The sequence below is a fragment of the Neolamprologus multifasciatus genome, chromosome 1, assembly GCF_963576455.1.
Source record: "Neolamprologus multifasciatus chromosome 1, fNeoMul1.2, whole genome shotgun sequence".
NCBI lineage: Eukaryota > Metazoa > Chordata > Actinopteri > Cichliformes > Cichlidae > Neolamprologus > Neolamprologus multifasciatus.
In genome coordinates, this window is record NC_140439.1 from 37,180,567 (window position 1) to 37,198,779 (window position 18,213).

Here is an 18,213-nt window from a genome sequence, read left to right on the forward strand (position 1 = left end):
GGAAAACTGAGAACACTGGCTCAAAATGACCCAGGACCATGACAGATATATGAACATTTAAGTGTCTCCAGTAAAGAATGAGTTTGATACAATTTTACACTTTTTAAATTCTATGGATCTTGAAACTAAAACTCTACACGTGTGGCTGTTTTTACTCTAACATTTAAATTTACATTATTAAACTTTTTTTTTTCCCTTGGTGAATAAAAATCTGAAATTTCTCAGCTAAACAAAACATTTTGCTTCCCGTCCCATTTGTGTTCAGACTGTAGTGATAAGCAGAATGCTCTTTTTTTTGGATACTTCCATTAGAACGTCCATGTAACACTCTGTGCACACCATTTACTTGTATACCACTATATTCTACTGAATATGTACTGAACGTTAATACAAAGATGGTCAGAAATGTTTTGTAAATGACTTGCCAAACTGTTAAAATCCTACATAACATAATTATCATGGAGAACAAAGTAAATGTTTGAATAATGCTATAAAACTTTTGCTTAACAGTGAAAATACAAAACAGGGAGTTGATTGGCTCCCAGTCTACTATCCACAAAGCATCAAACCCCTGCAGCTGCTCCTGAAGGTGGTGGGTACTCACAAGTTGGTCCCATACGAGCTGCTGCTCTGGGGATGGTTTGCCTCCCTGATCCCTCTTTGGTGAGGTGTTTTGGGCATGCCCGACTGGGAAAAGACCACATGCAGAACCAGGGCGTGGTTTGGGAACGCATGAGAAGTGTTGTAGGTAGTGAATAGGTGGAGGGAGGTGTGAGCATCTGTACTGAGATTATTGTTCTCCTGCAGCCTGGACTAGAGCCCTATGAAATGGATGATAGTGAGTTTTGACCTGGAGTTTTTCTCCACACAATGACCTAGAATAGTCAGAAAACTTACACATTATGGACAAAAGTACTGGGCCACCTACTCTCCACACCCACTGAAGCTGCTGAGCCACAGTTGTTGTAATGCCAGGGGAGGTTTGGATCTCTGCAGTTATTGAGTCAGCAGAGCGTTGGCGACTTTTACAAACTCGGCAACCCCACTCTGTAACTTTTATGGTTTGAGTTTGCCGTGGTTCCTAAACGCTTCCACTTTGCAATAATACCAATGACAGCTGATTGTGGATGATCTAAGAAACAAGAAATTAGATTTTACATTTCAGTCAAATTCAGCGAGCTCTTTAGAACAACCCATTCTTTCACAAATGTTTGTATAAGCAGACTCTGTGGCTAGCTGCTTGATTTTATGCACCTGCACCAACAGGACTGAAAATACCTAAATTCAAAGGTTAAGATTATCTATAGGCTGCAACTCTGAAAATCACAATCCATTAAAAGCATGCTTTCTTCTCATTGGCCACTTGGTAATAGCATTTTTTCTTTTTTATGCACAAATTAAAAACACTCATAAACTCATTGGGAAGCATACTTTGTAAATTGAGCTCTCAGTATAAACATCAGTCTGCAATCCAACCTTGTCATTAATCTAGTTGCTGTCGGGGGGCCTCTCCAGCTGAGGCCGACACTGCCTCTGTGTCTTGAATGTAAACTCAGGAAATGAGCTGCCATGGATAAATGAGCCGCACATGAAGGTCCCTGGACAGTCCACACACTCAGCTGGCGAAAGAAATTGAGAAAAAGTCTGAAAGCTCCAGCAATAACAAGCCATCAGCAGCCATTTTCCACTCAGCGGGACAGTAGGAATATTTAGTCTTTTATTAGGAGACATTAAAAAAAAAACAGGAAATGAGACAGTATAGAAATCAGTAGGATACCTTAAGGTTTGGGGGTGTTTTTCCTTATAAAGTTTATGGTATTTTCATTATTTTTGTTTCTTTTAGGCTGTTTCTGCCCAGCTTGCCTCAGAATCATGTGTTTGAAAAAAACAGCCAGTCAAGTACCAAAGTCAGATTTTTTCCCCCTCCGGATATTAGCTCCAAAATAATGAACTTTACATAATTAATTATAATTATGTAATAATTATAAAATTATAAACAATTAAATCATTCAATAGTGCAACATAAAGGGCAGGAATAAATAAGGTGGAAGAAAAACGAAGAACATTAAATGTCTTGGACTAAAATGACATGTTTTGACATGTCTGCAATCGTCAGTCAGCGAGATCAGAGCTGAGATGTCCTGACTGGAAAAACCTCGTCACCTTTAGCCCACTTCCAACTCTGCGCCTCCACACCCACCTACTCTGGTTTACTATAACTCTGAGGAGTCAGCCTCGCAGCTGTGGAGGGTGTCTGAGTTAAGTGGGTAAGTTAGGAATGCTACAGCAAGCTCTGGTTATCATACGGATGCACTGGGATTGTGGCCATGACCTGATGGGAAATGCATGTTTTCTGTATAGGATGCATTCAGATAAGCACAACATAAGAGACTAAAACATTTATGCATTTAACTACTGCTACTTTTACTAACTTTTAAAATAACAAAAATAAACAGGTGCAAAGAGCTTTATAGGAAAATCCAGATACATCAGGAGTCAAAGCTGGATCCCAAAATTGTCACGTCCGGTGTGGCAGACGTGTGGAATTGGAGGTAGGACCCAAAATGCGGCAGCTCTGGTGCAGATGAGTATTTATTTAACAAAAGAAAATACAAACAGCAATGGCGTGGGTGAAGGTGAAACAGGAAATCCTAAACTGGGTAAAACTAACAAAACAAACCAGAAACGAAGATGCAGGGAGGTCCGGGGAAATACATACGGAGAGACCGAGGGGAAACAACACAGCCGAACCAGCAACGACTAAGACAGAAGACACGACTTAAAAACACTCAGAGAACACAGGGAGATTACACACAGGTGGGAGTGATTAACGTGACGAGACGAGGGAGGCAAACTGAAAATACTCACATAAGACGCAGACCTTCACAATAAAACAGGAAACACATACACGCAAAGACACAGACTAGGAAACGCGGACTTAACACAGGAATAGATGGGCAGAACAGAGTAACACTAAACAGGAGGAACAACAGAACCAAAATCACACTAATAGAAAACACAAAACGCTGGGTCAAAAGGACCCAGGATCATGACAAAAATGTTAAAAGAACAAATAAGAATTATTTTAGTAGAAGCTGTTTTTAGCTTTTTTGTTTACATATATTATATTTGATTTGATATGAGAAAAAGAATGTGGTTAATAAACCTGAATTGATGCAGACTGTGGGCACTCGGTGTTACTGAGCCCAAAGGTGCAAACAAAGTGAACGCACGGGGGGGGGGGGGGGGGGGGGGGGGGGGGGGGGGGGGCAGAACAACTGGGAAAGTCCAAATCACAACAACAGTCACTTCAAGGCATTTATATTTTAAGGTAAAGACTGTTACTGTAATTAAATTACTTTTCCACTAAAAAAGTAGAGTAACTAATTACTGTTCATTTCTAGGTATTTTAATTACAGTTACTTACAATATACTTGCATTACATTGTAAAATAATTAAACTCGCTGAATATCATTATTTAATTTCAATAATTTATCTTCTAAACGTAGACGTAAACGCTTTAACATCGCTGTAGTGCAGCTGCACGTCAAGCAGACAAGAACATTACAGTAATATGTAAGTTATGTCCTGGGGAGAAAAAACTATCAGCTGCTGTTAATAGCACGAGTAATCTACTGAAGCGCCTGACACGAGGCCTTGTTCATCATCCATGGATATCACCGCGGCAACTCCTGCTAAGCAGCAAAACCTGATTTTACTTCAGCAGCACAGAAAGCGTCTGAAGGTGAGCTTAAAAAATGATTGCAGGCTACACTGTGGAAGAGATGCTACCGCTGCGTACTGTAGAGTCTCCGTCTTTAAAAAAATATTTATTATCTAAAGAGTTTAATTTCTATTGTTTGCCCACTCTAGGTTTAGAGGGATTTTAAGAAGTATTTAGTTAAATTACTTATTTAGTAATTAATAGAGGTGGGAATCACCATACATCCCACGATACGATATTATCACGATACTTAACGCACGATACGATATTATTGCAATTTTTTTAAATATTTTGCGATATTCAGATTCTGTACATAAAGGTAAACTTTATCAATATTCATTTTATCTAATATCAAAGTCTCACACTCAGTCTTTCTCTCATTTCAGTTTTATTGTTGACAAACTGAACGGTTTGTATTACAGTCTAGTCCAACTTAACTGAATCAACCATCTGGTACAATTATAGCTATTCTGAACTATGCAGTTTATGAAAACTATGCAGCCCCTTCAGCAACTGAAGAATTTGAAAGTAAATTAAAACAAAATATAATTTTACATTAAATAAAAAAGTTTTAAACTTAATTAAAATAAAACATGTCTTAAATTAAAATAAGTAAACTGTCATGTTTATTGCTGCCATAAAAAAAGTTAAACACATTTGGACAGTGAAGGAATGTCAGGATTCTTGCTCAGAAAAAGGATCAACATGCTCTGAAGTCAGAGCACAAAAACCTTTTTTTGTAACAAAATATCGATTTCTGCTGTCCCTGTATCGATACATTATTAGCAAACAAAATATCACCATGCTACACAGTATCCATTTTTTCCCCCACCCCTAGTAATTAAGTTACTTTTCTGACACAGTAATTAGATAAGTATTTTCAATACAATATTGACTATTAATTACTTACCCAACACTGGTAAAGACCCTAAAAAATACAGAGAAAATCCCAACAACCTTTGAGCAAGCGGTTGGTAACAGTGGGAAAGAAAAACTTTCTTCTAACAGGAAGAAACTCCTGGCAGAACCAGGGGGTGGTTGGGGATGAGGGGAGGGAGACAGAAATGATTAATAACTCATGATAATTAATGAGTGGTGTGTTAACACAAAGTGAGTGCATAAAGTGAGTAAGGACACTGCCTGCTTCCTTTTCTTTATCTGACTGTCCTGATTGGTGGAGTGGTTAACCATTATTAGCGAACTGGATACGACAGGTATAAATATGTAACAAAGTCACGTGTGTACTGTCCTCTAATTAATGCACAGTTCAAAAGAAATTCTGCACTGTTTCTTTGCGCTGCGTACAGTTATGTGTCAGCTTTGGTTTATTTTTATTTCACGACACATGCAATGATATGCTGAGCTGGAAAGGTATGACACTTCCTGATAGATCACAGCAGCTCAGTAAAACATGCCCTAAAGAAGGCTTTACTCTACAAAGACCAATGACAAAGTGCAACAAGGCTGATGCTGCAGGCTGAGCTCTGATATCTGTGTTTAATTATCTGCAATGTCAGTTTTCACACTAACTGCCCTTTCTGGAGTTCTCTGCAGATGTAGCATCTCACCGTCCGTAATTTTTCGGCCCTTTTTTCTGACACTGTATCTGAACTTGTCCAACAACAGGTGTCCAGTCCCAGTAATCCTCCCTTCCACACATTTGTTTGAGTTGGCGCTTCACCCATGCAGGCGCACAAGCCTGTCCTGGAAATCTGTGTCACATTTTCGGCTGCTGAAAAAAATGGAGCGCTGCCAAGAGAACGAACACCTCAACACACTAAAGGGAATGAGGCAGGACCAGAGCGTAGAGTGTAAACAGAGTGTAAACACACATTAAAATAGCTTGCAGGCAAAAGTACAGAACCAGGCAGTAACTGTAAAGAGTGAGTTCAAGTTCAAATTTTATTCGCCACATGCAGTGGCAGGTTGCCCTGCAGTGGAATGAACCCGCCTGACCATACACACACAGCCCAGACATCACATGGGGATACAAGTCAGAGAACGGATGCATGAGATGGAAATCTCCTGTAAAACGTACTAAACAGCAGACAACGAGACCTCAAACACCTACCAGGAGTAAACACCCAGGCTCTTCCTCCAATATTTAACCTGCGATCTGCTTTATTTTCATGTTCTCCGAAACATTTTCCTTAATGAGCTGAAACTGCCTCTACACCCCCCCTCAGCTAACAAACCGGCAGATAATCTATATCATTCAGCCTGTTCTGGTCCTCTGTTTGCAAACTGGGCGTAACCACATAGATAAACTGACACAGCAACTACAAAAAAAGCTTTGAAGATTATATTTATTTGTTTAACAGAGTCTGGTGAAGTCAGCACCCAAACCATGAAGTTCAAACACTGCAGAGGTAAGCAGTTTCTGTAGACCAGGGAGATCAAACTCATTTCACATCATGAGCCACACACAGCTTTGATCTTAAGTGGGCGGACCGAGTCAAATGGCTTTTTCTGTGAATGAAAAGAAGTTTAACTACACATGTAATCCCTGAGATTTCTTTTTTATTTGCTTATCAAGAGATTATACAAACTTATATACATTGTATTGTATGCATCTTACATGTTTTCTCAAACATTTCTTTCCCAATCATTTTATCTTTTTCTTGTTAAACAAAAGACCAATTAAAATACAAAACATATCATACCAACATAAGAACAGAAAATTGAGAAAAAAAGAAGAAGAAAATGTGAGTAAACTAGAAAAAAATGTTAAATAAATAAATAAATAAAAATAAATAAAAAACAAAATAAAATTTAAATTAATAAATAAATTAAAAAATAAAAAATAAAATAAAAGTATAGAAGGGGGGCTTAAATCCTATGCAGAGGTACAAAAAACATCATACCAACGTAAGAACAGAAAATTGAGAAAAAAAGAAGAAGAAAACGTGAGTAAACTAGAAAAAAATGTTAAATAAATAAATAAATAAAAATAAATAAAAAACAAAATAAAATTTAAATTAATAAATAAATTAAAAAATAAAAAATAAAATAAAAGTATAGAAGGGGGGCTTAAATCCTATGCAGAGGTACAAAAAACATCATACCAACGTAAGAACAGAAAATTGAGAAAAAAAGAAGAAGAAAACGTGAGTAAACTAGAAAAAAATGTTAAATAAATAAATAAAAATAAATAAATAAAAAACAAAATAAAATTTAAATTAATAAATAAATTAAAAAATAAAATAAAAGAATAGAAGGGGGAGGCTTAAATCCTATGCAAAGGTACAAAAAACATCATACCAACATAAGAACAGAAAATTGAGAAAAAAAGAAGAAGAAAACGTGAGTAAACTAGAAAAAATGTTAAATAAATAAATAAAATAAAAATAAACAAATAAAAATAATAAAAATTAATAAATAAATAAAAATAAATAAAAGAATAGAAGGGGGAGGCTTAAATCCTATGCAAAGGTACAAAAAACATCATACCAACATAAGAACAGAAAATTGAGAAAAAAAGAAGAAGAAAACGTGAGTAAACTAGAAAAAAATGTTAAATAAATAAATAAATAAAAATAAATAAATAAAAAACAAAATAAAATGTAAATTAATAAATAAATTAAAAAATAAAATAAAAGAATAGAAGGGGGGAGGCTTAAATCCTATGCAAAGGTACAAAAAACATCATACCAACATAAGAACAGAAAATTGAGAAAAAAGAAGAAAACGTGAGTAAACTAGAAAAAAATGTTAAATAAATAAATAAATAAAAATAAATAAAAAAAACAAAATAAAATTTAAATTAATAAATAAATTAAAAAATAAAAAATAAAATAAAAGAATAGAAGGGGGAGGCTTAAATCCTATGCAAAGGTACAAAAAACATCATACCAACATAAGAACAGAAAATTGAGAAAAAAAAGAAGAAGAAAACGTGAGTAAACTAGAAAAAATGTTAAATAAATAAATAAAATAAAAATAAACAAATAAAAATAATAAAAATTAATAAATAAATAAAAAAAATAAAAGAATAGAAAGGGGGGAGGCTTAAATCCTATGCAAAGGTACAAAAAACATCATACCAACATAAGAACAGAAAATTGAGAAAAAAAAGAAGAAGAAAACGTGAGTAAACTAGAAAAAATGTTAAATAAATAAATAAATAAAAAAAAATAAAAATAAATAAATAAATAAAAAAATAAATAAAAGAATAGAAAGGGGGGAGGCTTAAATCCTATGCAAAGGTACAAAAAACACCATACCAACATAAGAACAGAAAATTGAGAAAAAAAGAAGAAGAAAACGTGAGTAAACTAGAAAAAAATGTTAAATAAATAAATAAATAAATAAATAAATAAAAATAAATAAATAAAAAGCAAAATAAAATTTAAATTAATAAATAAATTAAAAAATAAAATAAAAGAATAGAAGGGGGGAGGCTTAAATCCTATGCAAAGGTACAAAAAACATCATACCAACATAAGAACAGAAAATTGAGAAAAAAAGAAGAAGAAAACGTGAGTAAACTAGAAAAAAATGTTAAATAAATAAATAAATAAAAATAAATAAATAAAAAAACAAAATAAAATTTAAATTAATAATAGAAATTAAAAAATAAAAAATAAAATAAAAGAATAGAAGGGGGAGGCTTAAATCCTATGCAAAGGTACAAAAAACATCATACCAACATAAGAACAGAAAATTGAGAAAAAAAAAAAAGAAGAAAACGTGAGTAAACTAGAAAAAATGTTAAATAAATAAATTAAATAAAAATAAACAAATAAAAATAATAAAAATTAATAAATCAATTAAAAAAAATAAAAGAATAGAAAGGGGGGCTTAAATCCTATGCCTACCTTATAAAAGAGTAAATTTCGAATTCTTTTCAATCTAGTCGCAGGTGGGTAAGTTGCATTGTTCTAAATACTAAGGAAAAGATTTGAGATATTCCACAAAGGGTGTCCACTTGTGGATAAATTTTGCAGAACTAACTTTCACTGTGGGTGAGATCTTCTCCACCCTCAAGAATGTCTGGACAGTATTAAACAATTGCAATGCAGATGGAGGCGTGGACGATTTCCACAGAAGTAAAATACAGCGTCTAGCAAGAAGGGAACAAAAAGCCAAGATCTCAGTTTGCTGGGGAGTTATATTAAGAGGGGTCCCTGGAACTCCAAATATGGCAATTAGAGGGTCTTCTCGGATCTGAATTCCAAAACCTCCTGAAAGTACAGAAAAGAAATCACTCCAAAATTTGTTCAAACTTGGACAGAAGAAAAACATACGGCTTAGATTGCAAGGGGAGGTGTGACATCTGTCACATATGTCTATAATTGAAGGAAAACTTTTAGATAAACATTTCAGATTTTGAGAAATGGACTCTGTTTATTACTTTAAACTGCATAAGCTGTAGCCTAGCACATGGTGTACTTGAATGCATGATGAGATTCACTTTATCCCACCATGATTCAAACAGTTCAACACCTAAACCACGCAGGTGGTTCTGGTTTTACCTGATGAATCAGATTCGGTCGCCATAAGCATAAAAATCACCTCTATCAAATATATATTGATATTTGATAGAGGTGATTTTTGATTAGGCCTAACAACCAGAAGGTCAACCCATGTTGGGTCAGCAAGGAGAATTGGGAAATTTGGAAACAGTGATGATGTCACAAAGTACAAGGTGGACTCACGCGCTGGACTCTGGGGATGATGCACACAAGAGAATTTATTAAAGAACAATGTCCAATGAGTGTATATACACAGATGCGGGGCAGTGCTATTTATAAGGGTGCGGGGCAGTGCTATTTACAAAAGGTGAGGGGGGCAGGGCTCCAGGGAAAATCCAGGGGAACACGCTCGTCTCTCTCCACACAATCCAAACACGAATCCACTCGCACAGCAGGGAAACCGTCCAGGGAATGATTCTCACAACAATCCAGCGAAGAACAGCCGTTGCTTCCCGTCTTAAATACCATCCACACTGATGAGGCACAGGTGTTTCTTCCTCCGAGGGCGTGAACCCATAATGAGTTCAGCCCTGGCGAGAGAGAGGGAGAGAGAGAGAGAGGACTAGAGAGAAAGAGGGAGAGACAGCTGATCAGCGACCAGCTGAACCTCCAGGCCGTGACAGATGGGACGATCTGATATCCTCGTGTTGGCGTTGTTCCCACATCATCATAATTAATGTTGTTCCATTGGGGGGGTCCTATTTCACTGCAGGGCAACCTGCAAGTGGCGAATAAAGCCTTGATTGATTGATTGATTGATTGATTGATTGATTATTTCTCTCTCCAACAACGTAGGTTACAATTACATTAGCATGACCAATTATGCAAATTAGGCAATGACGTCATTTAGCGACTTTTAGGACAGCCAATAGCGATTTTCCTTACTGAGTTGGCAGCACTAGCAGTGTGACTCTGAAGTGCAGTACTGTATGTCAACGATGTCGACGAAACGTTTTGCACCGTCAAAAAATAAAACTGGCTACTTGATTTCACCTATCGCTGGTTATTTTTAGAACATAACACCCGCGATAAACGAGGGACAGCTGTTTACAGATACTGAGAAATATAACATTTGAATCCCTTTTCTCTTTTGCTCTGAGGCGCGGGGGGAAAAATATCAACAAGTTGATGAACATCATTTACAGATATATTGGGTAAATGCCCGAGACATCTATAGAAATGTAAATCGCCGCGTGATTCATTCATTTGCTTAACTTGTTTTGGACCGTAAACAAGGCGCGAATAGGACACCGGAAACAAAGCTCCCCACAAGAGTTTCCGCATCGGAAGTAGCATATGCTAACGTGCACATAGTCTATAGGCAGTGATGAGTAGATAAGGGAGGCAGGTGAAAAATATGGAGAAATTGATTGAATTTCAAGTTTACACCAAATCAGGTTAGGTGAATTTAGCTAGTAGGTCAGCTTATGAATATGCGAAGACCAGTAGTACATAAAAAAATTTGCTAGGGAAAGACCCCAATTAGAGGTAAAGTGTTGTAATAAAGAGAGCCTCAGTCAGCCAGGATCTCAGCAGTATCAAGAGTGACTGGGAAGATGATTTTAATGCTCTAGTAGGGGTTTATAATCTAAGTAGCTCAATGAGGGAGCTTGGCACTATATTGTTAATGATTCGGAAGGTGAGCAGCAGGATTTTAAATTGAATGCGATACTTAATGGGAAGCCAATGCAGATCGCAAAGGATGGGGGTAATAGAGACACACCGCCCACTACCAGTAAGGAGACGAGCAGCCGCATTCTATGGAGGAGAGTAGAGTTAAGACCAAAGTCAAGGGAGTTGCAATAATCCAACCTAGATGTCACAAAGGCGTGGATAAGCTTTTCAAGGTCACTATGCGGAACATAATGTCTGGCCTTGCTAATAAGAGGTAATTGATGGAAGCAAGATTTAACAACAGAAGACACTTTGTTTGTCGAATTTAAAAGAGCTATCCAAAAATACACCCAGGTCACTAACAGTGTCAGTGAGGAACTTGTTAAAGGAACCGAGGGCGTCACGCAGTTGGCCACGGGGGATACTACTGTCAAATAGCATAAATCCATTGGGGCGATCCAGTTCAGTTAGAATTAGCTGAGGTGAAGCCCAGCTAGAACAGCATGCCAGCACCCACCTTTCAATCAAAGAGGCCATGGATCCAATTTTAAGGAGTAATAAAAAAAATTACAGGGGATATTTAAGAAGAAGAAGCCATTCACCCTGACCACCTATACAGCTGTGATGAAGTAAGGAAAACTGTCCACAGAAACCCAAAAAGCTGTTTGGTACCAGGTTGTAAACATGCTAAATTCAGAGTTGAAACTGGGTATTTTAACATGGAGATTAATGCACTTTATGAGCCAATTTTAAATGTCTGTAACAGGAAGTGCCGTCTGTCGCTTTTCCAAGCTCCTTCCATTTTTTATGACACGTGGTTGCTCCATGTGAAATCGCCGCAGACAGCTGAGGGGTTTCGTTCCTTTGCGGGAAGGCTCAGTGATGTGTAGTGATCCTGGTTCTTCATACGGCTCCTCCCACAAAGAAGCACGATCCTCTACAAAGTGTTCAAAGTCTGCAAGTGTTTTTGGTTGCCTTGTTTCTTTGTACAGCTGTTTTGAGTGTCTCTGTAGTCCTTTCACATCTGTTTGTGGTCAACTCATTCACTTTACAACATTAACTGCTCACTGCATTCCCTTTGGGTTAGTGGTTTGTGCAAAACGATTATAAAAATGAAACAATCCAACAAAATGCATCTATCTTGTATTGGGTGCCAAACAGCAGCACTTGCATGTATATTTGATTAACAATTCCTGGGTCTCGGGAGGTTTTGGCATGAATGATGGTGAAAAAAGAAAGGCCAACTTCACATTGGGGAGCAGTGCTTCCTTCATCTGTTTGTTCCTAGAAAACGGAGACAGTTTACTTCCCTGTAAAACTGACTTTATGGCCCACATGGCTCAGTCATAATGAAAGTCGAGCTGCATCCAGAGCTTTATATTAAAAAGAACCATTACATGAACCATTTAACCCGAAACCTTTGGAGAACAGCAGGCACACAATTCAATTCAATTCTCTGTTGCTTTTAATTTCCTATGCAGTTAAAAAACTTTATTTATGACTGCAATAAATGTCAGTGAGTCACAATGAAAATGTCCCAGCCACAGCCCAGACCAAAAGAAGCTAATTAAAACAAGTCCTGTAGAATCATGTATCTCTAAATTGTAGTTTGTCAAGCTCTAGCTTTATTTAAAGACAAAGGCATGCAAAAGAGAAAAGAAAATTAAAATCTGTCTTTGAGGCGTTCCTCTTTTTTACTCTTGCATCCAAATAAAATACCAATAATTCAGTTGACCCCCAAATAACCGAAACCTGACAGTCTATGTTTCAGGGATTGAGTAGGAGGAGGAGCCTGAAGCGTTTTCCAGGCTCATCCAACAACAGCTCAGACAATAAAACATGCAGAGAAACTCGGTGTTAATGATGGAGAACTAACCTAATAAATATCAAGTAATCTTGTTCACAGCTATTTCCTGGTGAGTTCTGGCTGAACATCGATCTATCACTCAGTGTCACGGCCAGCGGGGGCAGACCGTGTGGAGAGTGTGTGTGGTGTATCCAGGCGCGAACACAGGCGAGGAGACGGGAGTGAACTTAAACTGAAAGCGAGCCTTTATTTGGAAGCCTTTATATGCAGAAGGGAGTAGACAAAACATAACAGGGACAGAGACTGCAACTAACCAAAAACCTAAACTGGAAAAACACTAACCTGACTGAAAGGAATAACTATGACCGCTGTGAACAGAATGCTGTGCAGATGCATGGAAGCTGTGAACCAAATGGCGTGACGAAACAGACATGAACATGAACTGCACAGAAGCCTGAAAACCACTTAACTTGACTAGAGGGGAAGTACACAGACGACGCGACAACAAACAAAAGAAGACTGAGGACTTACACACATGAGGTGATCAGGGGAAGTGGACACACATGAGAACACAGCTGACTCGAATGAAACACAAGGACAATACAGGGGAGACTAACACTAGCTACAATGAACAAAGAACACCAGACTCTTACAAAATAAAACAGGAAACACGGAGACATAGACATGGAGATAAAACATGACATGAACTTAACCACATAGACATGAAACGTAGACGCAGGAACCAGGGAGACTGAGTACAGGCGGAGATGACAGAAATAAGGTCTGAACAGCAACCTAGAGTTTAACTAGATTAAAAATGAATACAAAAAATACATAAAACTCAAACACTGGGTCACACGACTCAGTGCTGTGACACTCAGAGTATTAAAACTTAAAAATGTCACGATCGTCTGGTTTTGGAGCCAGAGAGCTTTCTGTTATTTATTAGTGTTTACATGTATTGCTTTTTTTTTTTTTTGCATGACGCCTTGTTTGAGTTCTGAATGGTGTTATTTGATGTCATGTCCAGAGATGCTTAGGTTTATTAAGTGTTCCCATTCTCTTCCTCCAGTCTTATCTTTGCATTTTTTCTCCCTCGTTCCCCGTTCAGTTGTTCAATTCAATTCAATTTTATTTATATAGCGCCAAATCACAACAAAAGTCGCCTCAAGGCGCTTCATAGATACAGAGAAAAACCCAACAATCATATGACCCCCTATGAGCAGCACTTTGGCGACAGTGGGAAGGAAAAACTCCCTTTTAACAGGAAGAAACCTCCAGCAGAACCAGGCTCAGGGAGGGGCGGGGCCATCTGCTGTGATTGGTTGGAGTGAGAGAAGGAAGACAGGATAAAGACATGCTGTGGAAGAGAGACAGAGGTTAATAACAGATATGATTCAACACAGAGAGGTCTGTTAATACATAGTGAGTGAGAAAGGTGACTGGAAAGGAAAAACTCAATGCATCATGGGAATCCCCGGCAGCCTACGTCTATTGCAGCATAACTAAGGGAGGACCTTAGTTGTGCCTTGTTTTATTTTGTTAACTGTTGTTCTCTGTGTTACTCATGTTGTTATTCCGTTTTGCCTAATCGTGCATCACACCTGTTACTTGTCACCTTGTTATCAGGTGTTTTTTAATTGCACACCAGATATAAAAACAATGCCATATTATCAGGAGAAGGCAGCAGCAGGGTAAACTTCATGGTGTGATCCAGTTGAAGCTGCATCACGATTTTTCAGGCAGTTTGAACAAATCATTTCTGAAAGCTGATTGACCTGAAGCAGTGTCTTACTGTGTGCCTGAGGTAAAATAGGATTACTTTGTATTTCCATGTCACTGTACGTTCAGTACCAGTGCAGGTTTTTGAGCTACAAGTGCACTCTTTGCCAATAAATTATTGCAGCAAATTGCACATCCGGTGTGTAAAGTCCTTTTGTCTGTTCGGTGTAGGAGAAGGCTCTGCTGCTGCGCATTCCCAGCCTCTGCATTCCCATTTCCAAGTCTACCTTGAGCTCTCTGGTTCGGTATTCCCTGTTTTGCTCGTCGGTTTGTAAATTCTTCAGATTTCCTTGAATTAAAGACATATCTGAGTTTTATTCCTGCCTCCAGCATCTTGCATTGGGTCACGCCTTTTTCAGTACATAGCTGAAATATGAAAGAAAAATAGACACACCTGTAGCTTTATCAGAATGAGCAACAAACCCAGGAAAAATATGATAATTTCTATTTATTTTTTATTTGTCTTCAGCTATTTTTTTCTGTAAATATGATTCAATTTATCCAATGTGAGCATTCAAGTATGCAGTGCACTCACAGAAACACATAATAGCATCACCGAATCATCCCTAATGGTCCTAGCAATGTTTACTCTGTGAGATCTATGACTATATTTATGACAAATAAGCCAAACCCTAAAAAAATGACTGTTTTTGACGTGCACCAGCTAAACCATTACGCCCTGATAACACTGACCTTGGAGGACTATTTTCTGATAGCACAGGGTTGTGGTTAGGTAGAGGGATGAACACGAGAGTTATGTTGTGTTATGTTAGGAGACTAAGTAGTGTTTCCTAGTTGGTCAATGACTCAATAAAGTGGATAACACGAATTAGCAGTAAGGTGGCCTCCTGGGTCCAAACCGAAGACAGTGTGTGACTGATCATTTCTGCTGTAACTATTTCATTTATTTCACCATTCCCCAAATGTCGTAACCCCTGCTGATGGCTGGGATGAACATCCTGTTCTGTCTGAAAGAAAATCAAGGCTGGATGACAAATCGCTCCTAAATCTCAAAAGTAGCTGTCGCTGGGGTTTTTAGATTGGCCAGTGATAAAGAGGAAAAAGCTCCGACATGTGTTAGTCTCATGTGAGGCCACAGCTGAGAGCGTTACGGTGTCATTTGGTCAGAACTAGAGTAAAGCAGCGTGTGATTGAGCAAGAATTATATGAGAGTGCAATGTTTTGTGTTTTTAAATCATATCTATCTCTAATTTGTGACATGTGGTTTAAAGGTTAAGGCAATTAAGGCTTCACAGTGAAAGTTGTCAAACCAACAGATGATGGTTCCTGTGTTAGTCTATGGGAAAATAAAATCAATACAATACAATGCACCCAAATCTATTTCCATACTTACTTTGATGATTGTAAACTCAAAGACTGACATCCTAATGTGACATAAAGGGGCCTTTGAAGTTCCTCTGTTTGTCAGGTTTGTCAGATAAAGCAACATATGATATAAAAACTGTTATTTCCATTTAGTTACTTCCCTTTCCCACAGCCATCTACCCTCTCGGCATTCCCGGTACTTTTTATCACAGCTTTCACTTCCCTTTTAATTACTTTTACTATCAGGTCACAAGACTCTAAGATTATAAGCCTGTTCAAGAAGTCACACACCTCATCGGATACACTGAGTTATTAAAACGGCACACGTTGTCATGTTTCGGCTGTGTCCAGGCAGGAGAAGGACCCAAACGCAAAACTCACCACACCGAAATTAAACTCAAAAAGCTGCTTTATTGCAGAGGGGCACTAAAAAATATAACTAAACTGGGACATGAATAACTAACGCACAGGGAAACACAGCCATGAGGGAGACTACGACACTGACAAAGAGAAACACAGGGCTTAAATACACAGAGGGATAATGAGGGAATGAGACACAGAAGGAGAGCACAGCTGGGAGTAATCAGGCTGGACGAGACAAGGGAAGCAAAACTAGAAACACTCACATGAGACGTGGCCCTTCAAAGTAAAACAGGAAACACACTGACTGAACTCAAAACATGTAAACTTAACAGCAACTGAGACAGAACATAGGGAGCTGAAACATGGGACAGAAAGGCAAAGTAGACACAACATGAACATAACGATGCCCACAGGGAAAGAGCAAAACAGAGCACCGAAGCACAGGACCTCTTTCAAAATAAAATAGGAAACAATGAAACACTGACATGACTACATGAACTTGACAACATAAGAAACAGACATGAAACATATGAAGGATAAGGGAGACTTAACACAAGAGTTGAAAACACAAGGGGAATATAATAAGCAAATGAACATAGAAATCTAATGAGCTTAAACATACACTATAAACATCAAAATGAACTAAAACTCAAAACGCTGGGTCATAAGACCCAGGATCGTGACACACGTACTAATACAAAGCACAGAGGAGGCAGTGAGGTGTGACCCACTGATATCATTGATGTTTTTACATTTACAGCATTGCTGACCTGGCTACCTCACACTGAAGTCTTGCCATCTTACAGAAAAGTTGTCATGACACTCATTTCCAAAATGACACCCAGCACACAGATTTTAAGAAACAGAAAAAATTATAGATTTTTTGTTTTCCCGGAGAGTAACACAGGATTTTAGAATTGGAGTCAAATGCAGTCATATCCGATATATTCATAATTAGGGATGGGTATCGTTTAGGTTTTATCCGATACCGGTGCCAAACCGGTACTTTTGAAAAGGTGCCGGTGCTTAAACGGTGCTCAAACCGGTGCTTAAAGAATGGAGAACACAAAATTGGTCCAAAAACCTCTCATGTTCAGCTGTTTTCCACTTTTTCTTTGGTCATTTTAGCCTTTTTGTCCAGGGTGAAGGGAGTATCTGCCATCAAACAAGAAGACAGCCGCATGTAGCTATGACGGTGTTTGCTAGTTCACCTTACATGCATTAATGTAATAACGTGGTTAGCCTACTCAACGTAAATTACACACGAACAACATTAAGCTACTCACGCAGAGAAGAACGGCTGCTGCTGCATCATCATCCTCATCATTTCTGCTACACTGGCAGGGCTAGGGGCCAGGACTCTCCTCTTCGGGTTTTTGGGGGATGTTGCAAACTCCGGGTCCGATAACAGGCACCACACCCGCAGTAGATGTGCTCGGTGTGAGGTCTCGCAGCAAGCTATCAAATATGGCGCATTTCTCGTCTTTTAAAAAAACGCTATGCGTCGCCAGGTGTTTCATCGGATTTGAGGTGTTACCTCCTTTGACAGTATCACAGTATCAGCTTAAAGCACTTGTTGCAGCTGCTGAGTTTGCATCTTTTGCTGTGAAGTACAGCCAGACTTTTGACCTCTTCACCTTGGGCATTTTTAATCTGTAGCTCTGCTCTAAAAGAACGTACGTACCTGGACCCGCCTACTATCCTCGGAAACGTAAAATGATTGGCTAGAATCTGAAGTGTATCACAGCTCAGGAAAAAAAAGCACCGAAATAAAGCACCGAAATGTGCGCTGCTTTTCGGTCTGGTTACTACCGTTTATGTCAGAACCGGTGCCATCATGGCACCGGACACCGTACCCATCCCTAGTCATAACTGATGCCCCTTTCAGCATTAGAACCAAACTGGAGGGTGACTGGACGTCAGCGTAGAGCCCTGTGTGCACCATCTGATGACAGGATTTACATCACCTGGACAGCAGCATATATCAGGGAAAATAAAACACTTTGTCAGACTGCAGCCTGACAAAGTGTTTTGTCAGGCTCTGTCTGTAGGAATGTGGGTTGGATGTCCTAACTCAGCTCATAAATATCAAAACCCCATCCATTCTAAATCCAAGGAATTTC

General features: G+C 38.2%; 2 long non-coding RNA genes across 2 annotated transcripts in view; both read left to right on the forward strand.

Moving 5' to 3' along the window:
* Positions 1-14,767, forward strand: part of LOC146526215 (uncharacterized) — a 49,557-nt gene extending 34,790 nt beyond the window's left edge. Inside the window, exon 2 of the long non-coding RNA XR_014869336.1 lies at positions 12,719-14,767. This is a non-coding gene — a long non-coding RNA (uncharacterized LOC146526215). The remainder of the gene's footprint in view (positions 1-12,718) is intronic.
* LOC146526206 (uncharacterized) overlaps positions 1-18,213 on the forward strand; it is a 372,953-nt gene that overhangs the window by 200,531 nt on the left and 154,209 nt on the right. The window lies entirely within an intron of this gene.